The sequence below is a fragment of the Mastacembelus armatus genome, chromosome 1, assembly GCF_900324485.2.
Source record: "Mastacembelus armatus chromosome 1, fMasArm1.2, whole genome shotgun sequence".
NCBI lineage: Eukaryota > Metazoa > Chordata > Actinopteri > Synbranchiformes > Mastacembelidae > Mastacembelus > Mastacembelus armatus.
The window spans coordinates 23,929,696-23,945,100 of NC_046633.1; the positions used below are offsets into that span (position 1 = coordinate 23,929,696).

The 15,405-nt window shown below is 41.3% G+C and overlaps 1 protein-coding gene across 3 annotated transcripts in view; it reads left to right on the top strand.

The window, feature by feature from the left end:
• Positions 1-8,308: 8,308 nt before the first annotated feature.
• Positions 8,309-15,405, top strand: part of tnrc6c2 (trinucleotide repeat containing adaptor 6C2) — a 54,510-nt gene continuing 47,413 nt past the window's right edge. For all 3 annotated transcript variants that reach the window (XM_026303642.1, XM_026303643.1, XM_026303644.1), the window contains exon 1: positions 8,309-9,101. The gene's annotated coding sequence lies outside the window, so the exon portion shown is untranslated. The remainder of the gene's footprint in view (positions 9,102-15,405) is intronic.

Below are 15,405 nucleotides of genomic sequence, written 5' to 3' on the forward strand. Positions count from 1 at the left end.
GTCTCATCTATCTCTCTGTCTCTTTCTGTTACTCACCCCCTCTCCCCCTTCTCTGTCTTCCTCCCAATCTTTCTCGTTCCCTCTCTCCTGGTGCAAGGTGATGGAGTCGGGTGTGTGTGGGTTTCCAAGAGCACGCCTCAGGGATTATACAGCCTGCTCGCATGAAAGATTCATGATGCTAGGGTGTGTGTGTGTGTCACTTACGTTCAGGCACTGACTGGAAAAAAGAAACAGAGTGAGACAGAGAAAAAAAGAAAGAGGGTGGGGGGATGGAGGGTACAGAGTGTGAGACAAATTGATGGTGCACAGCAGGACTAACTCTCCAGGATGTGATTATACTACTACCTTCTTTGCACATGCTTTCAGACACCATCTTGGTCATGCTTGTCTTAAACAAAACGACCAAGGACAAATAATTTTGAAATGTGCAGAAATGTGCTAAAGGGCAGTGTCTGGTGAAAACTACGTACCTGAATCTGGTGATTCTGAATTTTAAACTGAAGCTTGTAAAAGTTGATGCTTTGGAGATACATGATAGTCACAGCAGCACCTAACATGCATAAATAAACATTTTGTTTATATGCTTTCAAGATTAATTTATAAAAATAACTAAAAGACAACGCTCTGAAATGTGACCTGTGTAAATCCAACCTGAGTAATTTCCCACAAGCAGGCAATTAAACTGGACTGTGATAAAAGCAGCTGAATGGCTTTACACATTGCTACAGGTGCTGGTGAGATTAAATACAATCCAGAAGTTTAGTTTGTTTGATAAATCCACCAGAAAACTACACAGCAGTTAAAAATACTTTAATTAATACTGTGATACAAGACTCATCATCCAAGAAAATATGTCACCCAGCGGGCTCACTGACATAAACAAGTCGTTTTGTTGCAATGACGTCTATATCAACATAGCAAACTTCGATATGTAGCAACGCTTTTTTGCAGACAGGCAATTAATTGCTGACAATGTGCAGGAGTTGGTCATGTTTAATGTTAACACAAATGACCAGGAAAAACAGTCAGCATGACAATGCAGCACAGAAACTAAATATTTCATTTTTGAAAAATGATTTGTAGTCAGAGAGGGTAGATCACTAACACATTACTGTAACAATAATGGTTGCTACTAAACTAAACCATTACTGTTCCCCTGCCCTTATGTCCTCTGTCTCTGTGTAACTCCCCTCTTGTCAGGTCCATGCCAGGAAAGACTGGCTGGCACAATAAATCGCATTTGCTATGAGCTTCTCAGCCAAGGGACGTGTGTCATTGCCAAGTGTCTCCTGGTGTAGGACAACTTTATTCATGTGCCTTCACCTTGGCAGCCTGTCTGTGAACAGAGGGAGGAGAGGAAGAGCGGTGGTGGTTGTGTGCATGTGTGTAGTCTGTGTGAACTTATATAAACCTCAGTGGGTACTCTAATAGCCCCTCGCAGGCCTGTTCCCCCTGTTTCTCTAAAGTATCTTCAAACACACTGCATTATTGCCGCTTTTGATTGCATTTCAGATTAGAGGGTACTGGTGGAGAGACCAAAAAAGTCTGATGGAAAGGGATGGAGAGAAAAAGAAATGCAAATGGGTGAGGATGAGATAACATAGGAAGAGGGGAAGGGCAGATCAAGGGGAGAGATGAATAAACAGATAAACAGTGCCAGCTAGGATGAGAGGAAGTTTAAATGAGAGACAGATAGAGAGAGAAAAGGGGAAGCAGGAAAAACAGAGCAAAAGAGCCTCTGGGAAAGTGTATTATATGGCTGTTATCCCCCTCTGGTGCAGCAGCGAATGGGACCCACTATTCCAGTGACCTTGGAGGTCAGTTGGAGGAAAGCAGCATTAATCAAACTGACACCCAAGGCTGAGGCGGATGATAGCAGGCAGCAATGCTCACAACAACACCCCCTTGCACACACACGAACCCACCCATCAACACCACCTCCAACTCCATGCACAAATATCTACCTCCTTCCGCATTTATATGCATTCTTCCTCTGCCTTGTGTTATTTTCGTTTTGTCTCATTCTGTTGCTTGTTCTCTTTCTGTCTTGCTTTTTTCTCATCCATCTCTCTTTTTTCTCCTCTTTATATGCTCCAAGCCCTCTCTGGATCTCCATCTAAACAGTAAATTAACCCATTTCCACCCTGTGTTAATGGACTTCTAAATATCAGCCCTTGCCTGTGGGTATGCCACCAACATTTACATTGAATGTGGTATTGAGTTAGTTGCCTTTGGGCCACTCGCAGATGTGTAGATATCGATTTGCTTGTTTTGCTCTCTACTTTGGTGCATAATTTGTGGAAAACAGCCATGGGGAGTCAAGATTGTTTGAATATATCTGTGTATCTAATGTAATATGTGTGCAGAGGTATGTGAAAAATGGCGTGCAGTGCTGGACTTCATGAATTCACCTACTCTTATAGCTTTTTCGATGCCCTTTTCTCTAATGTCAAATATACATGTAAACACAGAAGTGATCATTATTTATACAGTAAGCACTAAGCAAAAAATCCACCCAGTCTTGAAATTTTTCACTATTATTCTAGGTTTCTTTTTTGGTGGTGAAAATGAAGGATGCAGTGGCCATTATATTCATCTCTCCTGTATCTATATTTGGAGTTAAAATAAACTCTTAGGTACTGTTTTAACTCTCTTCCTTCAACACTATGTTAGCAGCCAGCCAGTGAAAAATGAAGTCAACAAGCATGTGTGCGCACGTGCTGGTTGTGTGTGTCACTCAGTACAAACCGATCAATACACCAAGGGCCCTCACAGATTAGGGTGTGTTTTATAGTGTGTGTGCGTGTGTGTGTGTAAGAGAGAGAACGAAAAAGAAAGTGTGTGGTGCAGATGGTTACAGGAGGATGGATTAATCTGTGACTATTTGACCTGCGCTGATGATACTATTGATCGGTTGAAGATCATGTGAAGGTCAGGATATGTTGTCTCTGGGCCACTTTGATCTTAATACACTGTCTGTCCATTCACTGCTGGTATATAACAGCTTATAGTACTTCAGATACATCAAATATCACAGCAGATGGTCCATAAACAGCGAAGCAGTAGACAGAAAACTTAATCCCCTTTTTCAGATTGTAACAAATATGAGATAAGATGGACAGTGTGATGATGTCCATGTTTTGAGAGACAGGCAAGTGGAACAGTTCACACGTTATAATAATAATCAGTTTTGAATAAGGCCGAAAAGTGGATTGCGTGATGTTAGCATTTTTTGATTGACATTACTACAACCCTCCCTCTCTGTGGGTCATTATCATCATTTCAGAATGATGAAACAGAAACTAGTCTTGTTAGCACTTAATTATTCATTTGAATCCATAAAGGAAATCAATTAAGCTTAAGTGTGCAATAAATCTGATTAACCAGTCAGTTCCCAAAACACCATAAAATCCACACAGGTCTTATACCCTGGTAATGAGTTTGCAAGTAGGGAGGAGGAAGGGACTAATAAGTGAGGGTGCTCACCCACAAACACACACACACACACACACACACACACACGCACACACACATACACACAAACCTCACTATACAAACCACTATTGTGGTTGATGCAGTTTTTTTGGGTGATAATTTGACGTATTAGCTATTGGGGATGAAAGATAAGCAGGGCTTAATGTATGCTAATATTAAGGTCTGCCGCTTGTAACAAAATAAAGCAAGGTCGTCAGGAAAAGGTGCACTTGTAATTAATAGATGAATTCATTACAAAAACAATGACTCAGTTCAGAAACATCATTAACAAGATAAGGCATTTGAAATGAAAACAGAAGCATTCATGTTAATGTGTTGACAATGAGAGCCCCTAAATTCAACCTTGAGATGCTGATAATGCAGTGCGTGCTCATTTGAATAGGCAAATCTGCTGCCCTCTTTTTCGCCACCGCTGTATCATTCCTCATTATTCTCTGACACACTCACGTGCTGGCTTTCTCTCCCCCCTCCCTTCCTCTGTCTCAGCCTTCTTCTCTGCCTCTCTCCCTCCCTCACTCTCTTGCTGGCCTTTACCTGCTCGTTTGTCTCGGGGGAAATTACCGCAGCTCAGAAACACTGTCCTACTGCACTGCAACTCTACGCTCTGCTCTGCCTCTCTCCACCCATACAGCACACACATATGGGCACACATAAATACACAGACACAAACTATAGGCATGCACTCACAAACACACATTTCGTATGTATGGGTACACACAAAAACACCCCTTTAAAGGCTGCATAATCCTTTCCCCACCCCATAGACTACACTACATTCTTGCTATTGTGCTTGTCCAATAATATATTGTATACTATACAGACACACAATATTACATGGAGGATCAGACATATTTAGCTGCCACGATCTCTGCACACACACTAGGATCTATTCAAATAGTGCATCTCTGTCCTTTTATGAGAAGCATATGTAACAGTAACTACCTGCAGTTGTCTGTATGTATGCATGTGTGTTTTTAGTCCATGAGAGTCTGTGTGTGTATATTTCCCTACCTAACAGCTTTTATGTGTCGGGCCGCCTCAGCTCAGGGTAATTCACTCTTTAGTCTTAATGAAAGTTAATGAAAAGGATCCCTGTTCCTCTTATGGACTACCGTTCCTCCAGCTACTTGCAGTCTGTCTATCTTTCATTGCAATTCTGGAGACCTTGGAAATGAGCAATGAGTAATTTAACTGTTTTTTAGCATTCTGCACTGTTATTTAATGGATAGGCACTTCAATCACATCATTAATCAGAGTGGGAAAAAAAGCTTGCAATAAATGTTTTAGCTCAACCACATATCTCCTGCTTACAAATTTTCCCTTGAACTAGGAGACTCGCTGTGCAGCGTTCTTCTTTTATGTGCAGTTAGGTGATGTTTTCATTTGGCTCCTTCCTCTGTCAGAATTATCATCATGACTTTCCTTTTGCATATGTCAAGTCATGCCTTTGGAAATGTCACTTTGAGCGAAGCAGCAGTACCTCGCTGTCTGCATTTTGATTACTCACATGCATAAAGACCAGACTGTGAAGGAGGACTGTGTATTCATAATCAATACCAAAATAGTGACACCCCCCAATTCATCAGTCATTCGGCATAAATGCCTTCTTTTAGGATGTAGTTGCTTGGGAATTAGGATTTAAAAACAAGATCTGCTTTTGTTCTCAGTGCTGTCATGAAATGTTTGGTTGTCCTTCAGATCAGGTTTGTTTGGTAAATTCCACAAGACTTAATGTTAAGATTATGTATTTTGAGAGGTGCTTTGTATTTTTGAGTAAAGCAAGAAAAAAATAATAGATTTTGAGTAAAAAATGATTTGATGATCCGATAAATTAGCTGGTCTGTCATAAAATATGAAATGCATTTTGACTTCTGAAGCAAAACTATAGCCTGGAGTCTTTTTATGTAATTTGTCTAGTGAGCTGTCTGCCTTTTATAAATACATGTGATTACTAATGTTTCTAGATGGAGATGCTTTCTTCCATGGGAAATATGTTTAAATGATAAAATGTAGCCACAGAACACATGCATTAAATTTGCATGTAGTCACGTAACACAAGTGTATATGTGTGATGTGAGAGCAAAGTGAATGTCTGTATGGTATGCATAAAAATTTGTGGTCTGGTGTATGCACATGAATTCTTCTGTAAATTTGTGCGTGTGTGTGAGAGAGAGAGAGTCTGGCAGGCTCTGGCAGCAGGCTTGAAATTAAAACCTTATGCGGAACGCACCTCGTGATTGGACTGGAATTAAAACAAAAGTCAGAAGTGCACACTGAAAAAATGGAGAGAGGAAACACGACATGCCGAATGGCAGGAACAGCAGGAGGAGAAGTGTATTGTCTGAGAGGGGAAGGACTGAGCGATTGCCTCCGTTGCAGTCCTACAGCTTGTGTCTGGGCTGGTTCTTATCAGAATGTCAGGCGGACCTTCCCTATTGGTTCGCTTCTGTCAGCAGTCTGCTTAAATGTGAAAGCAATTAGGGAAATTGGCGGAGTCAAAGAAACATCTCAGAGACACCTAAAAGAATGGCTGTGACGAGATGGAGATCGGATGTGCAAAAGGAAGGATCTGTGCACACTCACATAGACATAAATACATGTGCCGCACCCAGACACACACAGTCTCCCTGTCTTTTTCATTTTCTCCTAAATGGATACACACACAAACACCTAAGCAGGTCTCACCTTTAATGGTTAAGTCACTATTGTTATTTCAAGTCTCTCTTTGTGATGCATAGATTTTCACCTTCATCTTTAAAATATGGCGATTTAGGCTACAAGTAATGCATTGTAGCATTGTATTGCACGCTGTATTTAACTAACACTGTACTTTGTCGGCATGAATGAACAGCAAATTCCTACGTACACTTTAATAGTCTGTGGTCACTACATATGCCTTCAGGCATTTATGAAGGCATTCCCCTCTGCTCTCACCTCTCTTAACCCTGAGTTTGGAACATCTGCTTCTCTATTCAGTTGGAGTTTGCAGTTTTAATAGCTCTGGGCATCTTGCCTTGAAAAAGAAAAAAAAAAAAACTTTTGGCTGGGGCCCCTGGCTTTCTCATTAGCAGTCTCTCACAGTGATGTATAGGAGCCCTGAGCATTGCAGAGAGAGTTCTTACTGGTCAGCCTTCCCATTTGTATACCACAGCCTTGACCTGTTCCCACCACAGTGTGTGTGTGTGTCTCTGTGTGTCTGTCTGCTCATAGAGTGGTCATTTCCATGAGAAAGGACTGCAGAGAAAGGACAGGGGCCATGTTTTCTCACTCTGAGGTGGCTGCAGATGCAGTTCAGGGGGCACCAGGGCAACTTCATCCATCATGACGTGAATTATCATCCCATGTTTGAGGACAGCATATCATCAAAAGATTCTTGACAAAGGTCATCTTGGGTAGTGGGCCCTTTAAGAGACATTTAAGTCTGCTAAATAAAGTTACTGACAAAAGCTCCAAATTACTTGCTTACTCTTTTGCACCATTTTGATCATGAGTCACATGAAGTATGGTGTTATATTTTCATACTATGAAATGGTATGTAGCGGAACCATTAATGAAAATGAAATACTAAATACATTTGTTAGAGGAGAATTTTGAAGAGCTTGTACTTTACTTCAGTATTTTCATTTTCTGTTACTTTATACTTAGGCTGCTACTTCATTACATGCCATTTGTTGCTTTGAAGATCAAGATTTACACAAAAAGATATAATTTGATTAGAAAATATGAAGCATCATTACAGATTATAATAGCAAAAAGTTATAATTTGCTTTACTTTGGCAGCTTACAACATTAAAATGCTGCTTATTTAATGCATCAGTACTGATAATATTGCATAAGTCTGAAAAGGGCAAATAAGTAGTTTTGATACTTCTTGTTGAGTATAACTATCAGTGATTTTAATCCATCTTAAGTTAAAGATGTATAAAGTGGATTGTGGTCCCTGAAACCAAAACAATTTCTTAAAAAATGTATAAAACCTCAGTGGAGTTGGTAGACAACTCATTTTCAGTGGGTATGTCACTTTATTATATGCAGCATCTTTACGTATCTGAATATTTCTTCTACCACTTGTAGTAGCACCATGTGTCATACTTAATAGAACATAAACAGTGACCATATTTTACTTGGTATGTAATTATACCAAGGCAGCACATAGATTAGTGGTTAGCACTGATGTCGCACAGCAGGCAGGTTCCTGGTTTGAAACCAGGTGCCTTTCTGTGTGGAGTTTGCATGTGCTCCCTGTGCTTGTGTGGGTTTTCTCCAGGTACTCTGGTTTCCTCCCACAGTCCAAAAACCTGTATGTCAGGTTGATTGGTGACTCTAAATTGCCCATAGGAGTGAGTGTGAGGTTGTTTGTCTCTATGTGGCCCTGTGATGGACTGGTGATCTGTCCAGGGTGAACCCCTGCCTTTCACCCAGAGAGAGCTGGGATAGGCTCCCTGTGACCCTGGTTAGGAATAAACAGGTATAGATGATGGATAGATGTAATTATACCTGGACATAATTTCTGTGCTCCTCGTTGAAACGTCTTTCTGTTACAACATTTCAGCTGGATTTCATATCTGACATTGTCGTCTTTACAATATCATCGTCACATGTGTTTCTTTTTAAAGCACGCAGTTTTAAAATCGCCTTAGAAATATCAGCTCCCCGCCTGTCCGCGTGTGCGCCCGGATTCGTGGAGAGCGCAGTGGGCGTGGCGTCGTGCGGTGGGCGGAGTCGGCTCCAGGTGTTTTGATTGGTCGGGAGTGACGTACCTGGAGCGACTTCCTGGGAGGAGGAGAGCGAGACTGCGGTGTTGTTAGTTTGAACAAAATGGCTGCGAGGCCACTGTCAACGAGAGCTGACTGAACGCCTACCATGACCGTCCGCTCCGCCGTCTGGATCCACACAGAATGTATTTCCCTGGAGTCGTTTTTCGCTTTGCATCCGCGGTAGCCAGCCCGTCGCTAGTCGTCCAGCTGGTGACCTAAACAAAAACCATTTCTTTTGCACTTTAAAACAAGTTGGCTGGCTCCGAAACGGGAGAACTCGTCGGCGATTTTTAATGAAAGCTGTCGGATTTCTTTGGTCTGTAAAACCTCGACGAGTTCCCACCCCCGACCAGCTGACATTACCTTACACGATTTAGCTGCTTTTAAAAGTCATTTTAATCGTGTTCGTTTTTATTTTTATTTTTTTGTTTTTGTTTTTAGTGGTGCTTCGTCCCCCCTCCCCGCCCCCATTATATCGTGACGTTTTAACAAACTGTTTTTTTGGCGAGTGTAATTTCACGGCATATATATACATATATATATATATATATATATACATATATATATATATATATTGTTTTTGTATTTTTAATTATTATTGCTCAAAGCATAAATTACCGTACTTGCTGTGCGTAGCTCTATCTGGCTGAGTAGCCGTTGTTTACCTCGGTATCTTGTCACCAGTCGGCTTATCTGCCAAGTCTGACTTTAATTGCGACTGAATCTCTGCTCCATCTCTGTTTACGGGTAACTTTTTAGAGAAGACATTGGAGAATGCTTGTCTGCGTGTTTTTTTCTGCCATGCACCGACTCTACACTGAAAGCTGCCAAAGCTGTGGTTAACGCAAGGTGAGTTGTAACTTACTGTCTCTCCTCCTCTTCATGTGCTTAATTAATGACGGTTTTTGGTTGTCAGTGTTGGAAAATCACAGGCAAGAGGGAAGTGGATATAAATTGGAAATAAATGAGCAGAAATAAATATGTGGCATCCACATTTTCCAAACATCATCATCTGTCTGTGTGATAAATCCCAATTCATCCCAGTTAACAAACTACAGCAATTAGTATTATTAAAACATCCATTAGCAGTTATTATCTCTGCTTATTTGTTGGTGCCACGATTTAGTTTTTCCTCCCACATTATTCATTGTTGTTACATGGCCCCAGAAAGTGGACTGGGTTATTTTACTGATGTGAGATTAGGGCAGCACCCAAACACTAAGGGTGTCCCTTGCAAAATCGGGAGCAGTGTCTCTGGGATTGTGGCCCCATGAGAAAACCCTAAAGGAAAGGCTGTACAGGTGCTTTCCCCTTTACTGTTCATGAATAGTCATTAGAGGGTTAATGATTAAATTTTGGGGTGTTTATTTGAATGGGCTTGACCTGAAAATGTTGGGAAGTTTTGTGTTATATCATAGGTCTTTCAGGATTGGCTAACTGGACTGGAACACACTCTGCACATGTGAGCCTGTAATGTGATGATTTCTTGAACTGACTGCCAGCAGTGCCTTGCCTTTTTTTTCAAAATGTCTGTAGTTATTAGAAGATAATGGTGTGCTAATAGGCATTTTTTGATTACACAGCGCTGTTAATAGATAGACTGCTGACAGAGTAGAATTGTAGTGTGGCACCGGGATAGCATACTTTTTCAAAAAATATTTGAGTTTGTGCCCACACATTTGAGCTGCAGTGTTTCTTCTGTGTGGTTCGTTGTGATTCCCTCTCCTTTTTGGTTCATTCTGTAGTCGTATCACATCATGTATCTTGCACACTATTGTACATTCCACTACACTAATTCCAAGTACATTATCAAACATAGCTGTACTGTCTCTCTTCCCTCCACCCCCTGGCTCCGTGCAAAAGACGGTGGTTCTGATTGAACTGTCGTCTTCTATTGCATCCCCCGTCCTGCATCCTGTCCCCCAGGCGCTGGAGTATAGCTTTTAATATCTCCTCCACATGTCTTAATTGAAGTACATAATTTCCTGTTCAGTTTCAAACCCCCTTTCCTTCCCCCCGCTGACATCTCTGTCACCACTGTCTTATCTCTATCGTCACACACCAGTGAGGTGATGAAATTAAAAATGCGCGTGAGCAGCAGCAGCACATGTAAATACATTTATATGTGTGTACAGTACATACACACAGGATCATTTGGGTGTTTATAAAGTACATCTAGCTAAAATGAATAGAGCTAGTGCTATAAGTCCTCCCTTCATGAAGGTGGTAGTCTGTTTGTGCTGCTGTTGAACTGTACTGCATTATACAAAGGTTTCTGTTATTTTGCTCATTAATCTAAATGGGGTTGACCACATTACAGAAACAGTTATCAGAGGAAGGTGATACTTACTATTCAACCAGAATATAAACAATCATCATCATCATCTTCATGTAGAGAAGATTTATGCTCTTGTATTAGGCTAGACTATATCAGGTTTTACTAAGCTGTACCTAATAACCCACTAGCTGAATGAATTGTTTATGCAGTCATGCCTGTTTGTGTACATCTCTTGGAATGTGACTGTGTTGTGTGTTTGTGTCTGAACTGGCTAGTGGCAACACACACACGTGAAGACCATGGGAGTGTGTGGTCATTCATGTTGAACTCAAAGCCCTGGTAGTTGGTTAATGCCCTCCAGTTGTTAATCAGGTCGTGAGCTGCCTCCCTGCACGCTCTTAGACACCCAGCTGACTCAGACACAAACATAGAGCCCTGTTCTCACCCAGGGTCAAGAGTCTTCCCTTCCATTGGCACGCCCATCTTTACAAAAGGATGACAAGCACACAGTAAGGGGCAGGCATTGAAAGCATTGCAAAGGCCCTGTGATATGTATACTAAACTATTGAATAGGGAGAAAAAAAAAGACCTAAGGCCTGAGGAGGGAGTCTGGTAGTTTTCTTAAACACCTTATCTTTAGGCTTTGCCCTCACAGACATAACTGCTTTGCCATCATAGCTACTACTACTACTGCTCCTGCTACTACAGCCACAGCAAGGTGGCTCATCTGGAGCATTTCAAGGGCGAATTAGGGGTATATAGGGTCACCAGCATAGGTTACGCCCCCAAGAGAAGCTGTCTTATGATAGAATCAAGATGTCAGTTCTGCTTCTCTTTTTGAACATTTCCTGCAAATGTTTAGTCTACAAAGGCTAAGCAGTGTTATTTCTGCTTCTAAGGGACTGTAAACATTGCCAATGGGAGAACACAGTCTGTCAATCTCTGCCAATGTTAGCAAATCTAGACACAGAAATTGCACCCTAAATAATATCAATTTTGATGTATACAATTGTTTTTTTTTTTCCTTGTGCAAATAAACCCAAAATAAGAAATTCAGTCTCATACTGGGGCCTAACTTGGGGAATTACATGACTACTTTTGCCATTTTGGCACCATACTAGCAGGAAGCCCATAACCCATGTTTGTTCTGGATCCAACCAGGCTGTAGGCAGTTGGCATTTACGCACTGTTTTGATTGGAGTGTATTGTGAACAAAGCCATGAAGGAAACCCTGACTGTAACTCCATCTACAGCCCCTTATCACTGAAGGGGCAGGATCATTTGTGTCAAGGGAAATCTGCGGCTTACTTCCTTTTGCCTGATGCTCTAAGACAACAGGGCAAAATTTTACTGGGTTGGTGACTGCTTGCCCTATGTCATCGTATTCCTCCTACATGTACATTTGGTTCTTCTGTTTTGAATTTAACTTTCTGAACAGTGGTGAATCTAGTTGCCCCACTAACTACTGTTTCAAATAAACAAAACATTCTTTCTATCCCTTGCCAGGCATTTTATGTTGGCCCTTGTACACCGGGTGTCACTTATTCTCTCCACTTAGATGTGCTTTGCAAAAATGGGTTGTGTTGTTTATCCATTCTCCCCACCGGTGACCTTAGTCCAAGCCTGACCGTGGTAGTTACTGAGCCTGTGATTATGGGGCTTTTCAAACAACCGGCACGGTCCTAATAGATAACACGCTTAATACTGCTGCAGGGTACTGCTGCGGTGGTGGTGGTGGTGGTGGTGGTGGGGGGGGGGGGGGGGGGTGACAGTCAAATCAGCCGAGTTCAATCAGACACAAAAGCCTTTACCCTCTTCCTCTGCTCTATGGATGGCTGTTTGGAAGTGGAGGGGGCAGGAAAAACGTTTGTCAGGCAGTTGTGTTTAGTATGGCCATTGTACTAAGTAAGGATTGCTTATATATATATATATATGTGAGTGTGAGTGAATCAGTGAGGGTCTGTATAGGCTAGAGCAAGGTTCATCACAGGTCTGGCACTGCTTTGCCTTGGTATGAGGCAGTGATCTCAGGTAAAGATAATCTTATCTTCCAGTATTCTCGCTCCTAAGTTTGACACTTCCTTATTGCAAGTGTGTAAGAAGGCATGCTGCATTTGCTTTTTACACATGGTTTATCAACAGTTTTAAAGAATCATTTCAATTCTGTGTGAATTGCAGCTGCCATGTATTTGCAAGGAATTAGTAATCTTGTGCATTTGTCATATGCAGAAATTTTCTGTGTATGGGGTGTAGGATTGTTGTAACCAGAGAGTCCTATGGGTTATGTGTCTGTATATCCCCTTCCTTATCCAGCTTGTGTGCCAGTGGAGGGGGCAGGGCCTTGGGGGCCCAACCAGGGGTGAGCCAGGCAAGGATGGAAGCACAGGGATGGGTTACGTGAAGCTGAAACTGGTGAGCTGCTGCCTGTAAGTCTTGGCAAAGGTTCAGGGTAATGTTCTGTGTGCTGAGGTTCGTTGAGGACCTTCTTCCCTCCTTCTGTTGCATGTCAGCTAATTGGGAAGATGTGGGGAGCAGGAAAGGGGCATCACATGGTAGCTGACAGAAAATATGCAGGACATCCAACCTACAATGTTCCCTTTTTCCTGCTCCGAACCAACGTCAGACAGCCTTACTCATTATGTAATGGGACTTAGGCACTAAAGCACTTCCAAAGCCTTCAGCTGAGTAAATGGCATAACCATGTGCTCCCTGTCTCTATGCTGGGGCCATGGCTTAGTCTAGTAAGCTCAAGTCAATGTGTTTCCACCTGGGTACAGTCAATTAAGTTTAAGTGTTTATATTTTTTTGCGTTTTGTTTGCTAGAGCACATTTATAAAAACTTTGATTAAACCGAACTGCTTGAAATTAATACAAAACATTTCCTCTGATGTTTGAGTTGTGACCCACTTAATTTGAAAACAGTTTCTTGTGCTGCAACAACACGTTTAGGCATAGCCTAATTTATATTAATTTAATGTACTGAGTATTGAAAGGCTAAAGAATTGGGGCAATGATGTTGTTAGCCTGAAACATTTTTATTGTACCTTGTTTACTAATCTTATGATTCTGAAAAAACCTGCTAGGTATGGAATAGTAATGCATAACCACAGGATATACCAGAATCTACTCAAAGTGTATGTAGGATGACATATGATCATTCTCGAGGTTGCAATAAAACAAATAAAACAAGGATTTTTTCTCTCTGGACTGGAACATATTTACTTCACCTCTCTTCACTCTTAAATATCTTAAATTATTGGTACATCTACATCTTCTCTCTGCTTTTTCTTGTCTTGCACTCTATCCTCCTTACATCAGAGCAGGCATTGTTTGCACAAAGCACTTAGTTTTCTTCTCTGTCTTCCAGAGTCTGTGTTTTTGCTTTCACTGTTGACAGCCAATGAATTGTTGACTGACATTTTTGTGGGGTGGCTGTGTCAAAGTAACCTTGAAAGTGGCATAGTCTAGTCGATTCGCTTACTTATCTAAGTGTGCATCACGTGTGTTGATCTCTATCCTTTGATGTAGTTTGGCTCTTCAGATTTTCACCGTTTGATGGTGGCATTAAAGACTGCACTGTAGTTAAAGGTCATCCTCAGACCCTGCTAATGTCTCACTACCCCCAACCAAGTGCTTCAAAGAAACCAGTTGTCCTCAGTTGTGAACTATAGACTGAACATGAATTTATAATAGTTGACCAAACTGTTGACCAAAGCTCAGTTTAACAATGTCCCAAAACGCAGGCTGAAATGGTAAAAGCCAGCCAGATACAAGCCTGATCTTTCTGTGACCATGATATGAAGGCACAGAGTGGGCAGCCCTTTCCAGAGTTCTACGGCAGCAGCCCAATATATCAAGAAATGTTAATTGTTGTGTAATGACTAAGTCTAACTTAGCATCAGTTTAAAAATAGTGTTCAAAGAAAAACATGTCTAACAGCTCAGAGGTCTGCCCATGTCTACTCACAACAAAGGTTACATGTTTGTGTGTTTTTGTGATCTCAGTGGCTTTAGGTTAACTTGGTACATGAAGGTGTTGCATAACAAATGTAACTGAATTGTAACTAAACTGCGAATTATTAATATTTAGTTTATGCTTAGCCAACCTCTACCATAGTTAGTGTACTGCTTTATAGTAGCACACAGTGCACAGATATTGTTTGTTAACATTACCTAATTTGACCATTTGTTCGTGAAGCTAAACCAAATAAAGTTAAATGACACCCTCACCTTGTGGACAGTGTTGGTGCTGCACCTTACACTTTTGAAATATAAGCATGTTTGTCTACTGTAAAAAGTAACATAAAGGAAAAACACCTGTTCTAATGAACACAAAGCAGTCATAACTAACGACACTTACGCTTACACCATCACACTCAACTTGACAGCCTGCTTCGTCTTGTGTATTGTGCTGTTTTCCTATTTAATGAGCTGCTGTCGTGTTAAAGTTCCACACTGACTTGGCAGAGGAAGTAACCAAGACACTGAGAGGTAATTTTCTGGAGGCAAACCTCACTGTTGTTATTTATAGCACAGCTCTGATTTTCTCACTATCGGATTCTTTTACTTTTATTGAGTCCTGCTTCCTCACCATTCTCCACCCACCCATTTGCTCTTATCCAGTCCTCCGTCAAGAGATTCTTGCAACCCAGAATTTCTGCAGCTGTTCATTGACCAAATCCAGTTTGGTAGCAATAAAGTGTGTTGTATATTTTCACAAGCTACTCTCTCCACCTGGTGAAAGCAAAGCTGGTATGCGCAGAATGCTTACAGGCCAATGAATCTGTTAGTATGACTGAAGGATGTAAACAACAATATTGTTTTTACCGCTTATCATCTGTGGAATTTACAGGCTTGTTTTCCCCTGCCACTTCAG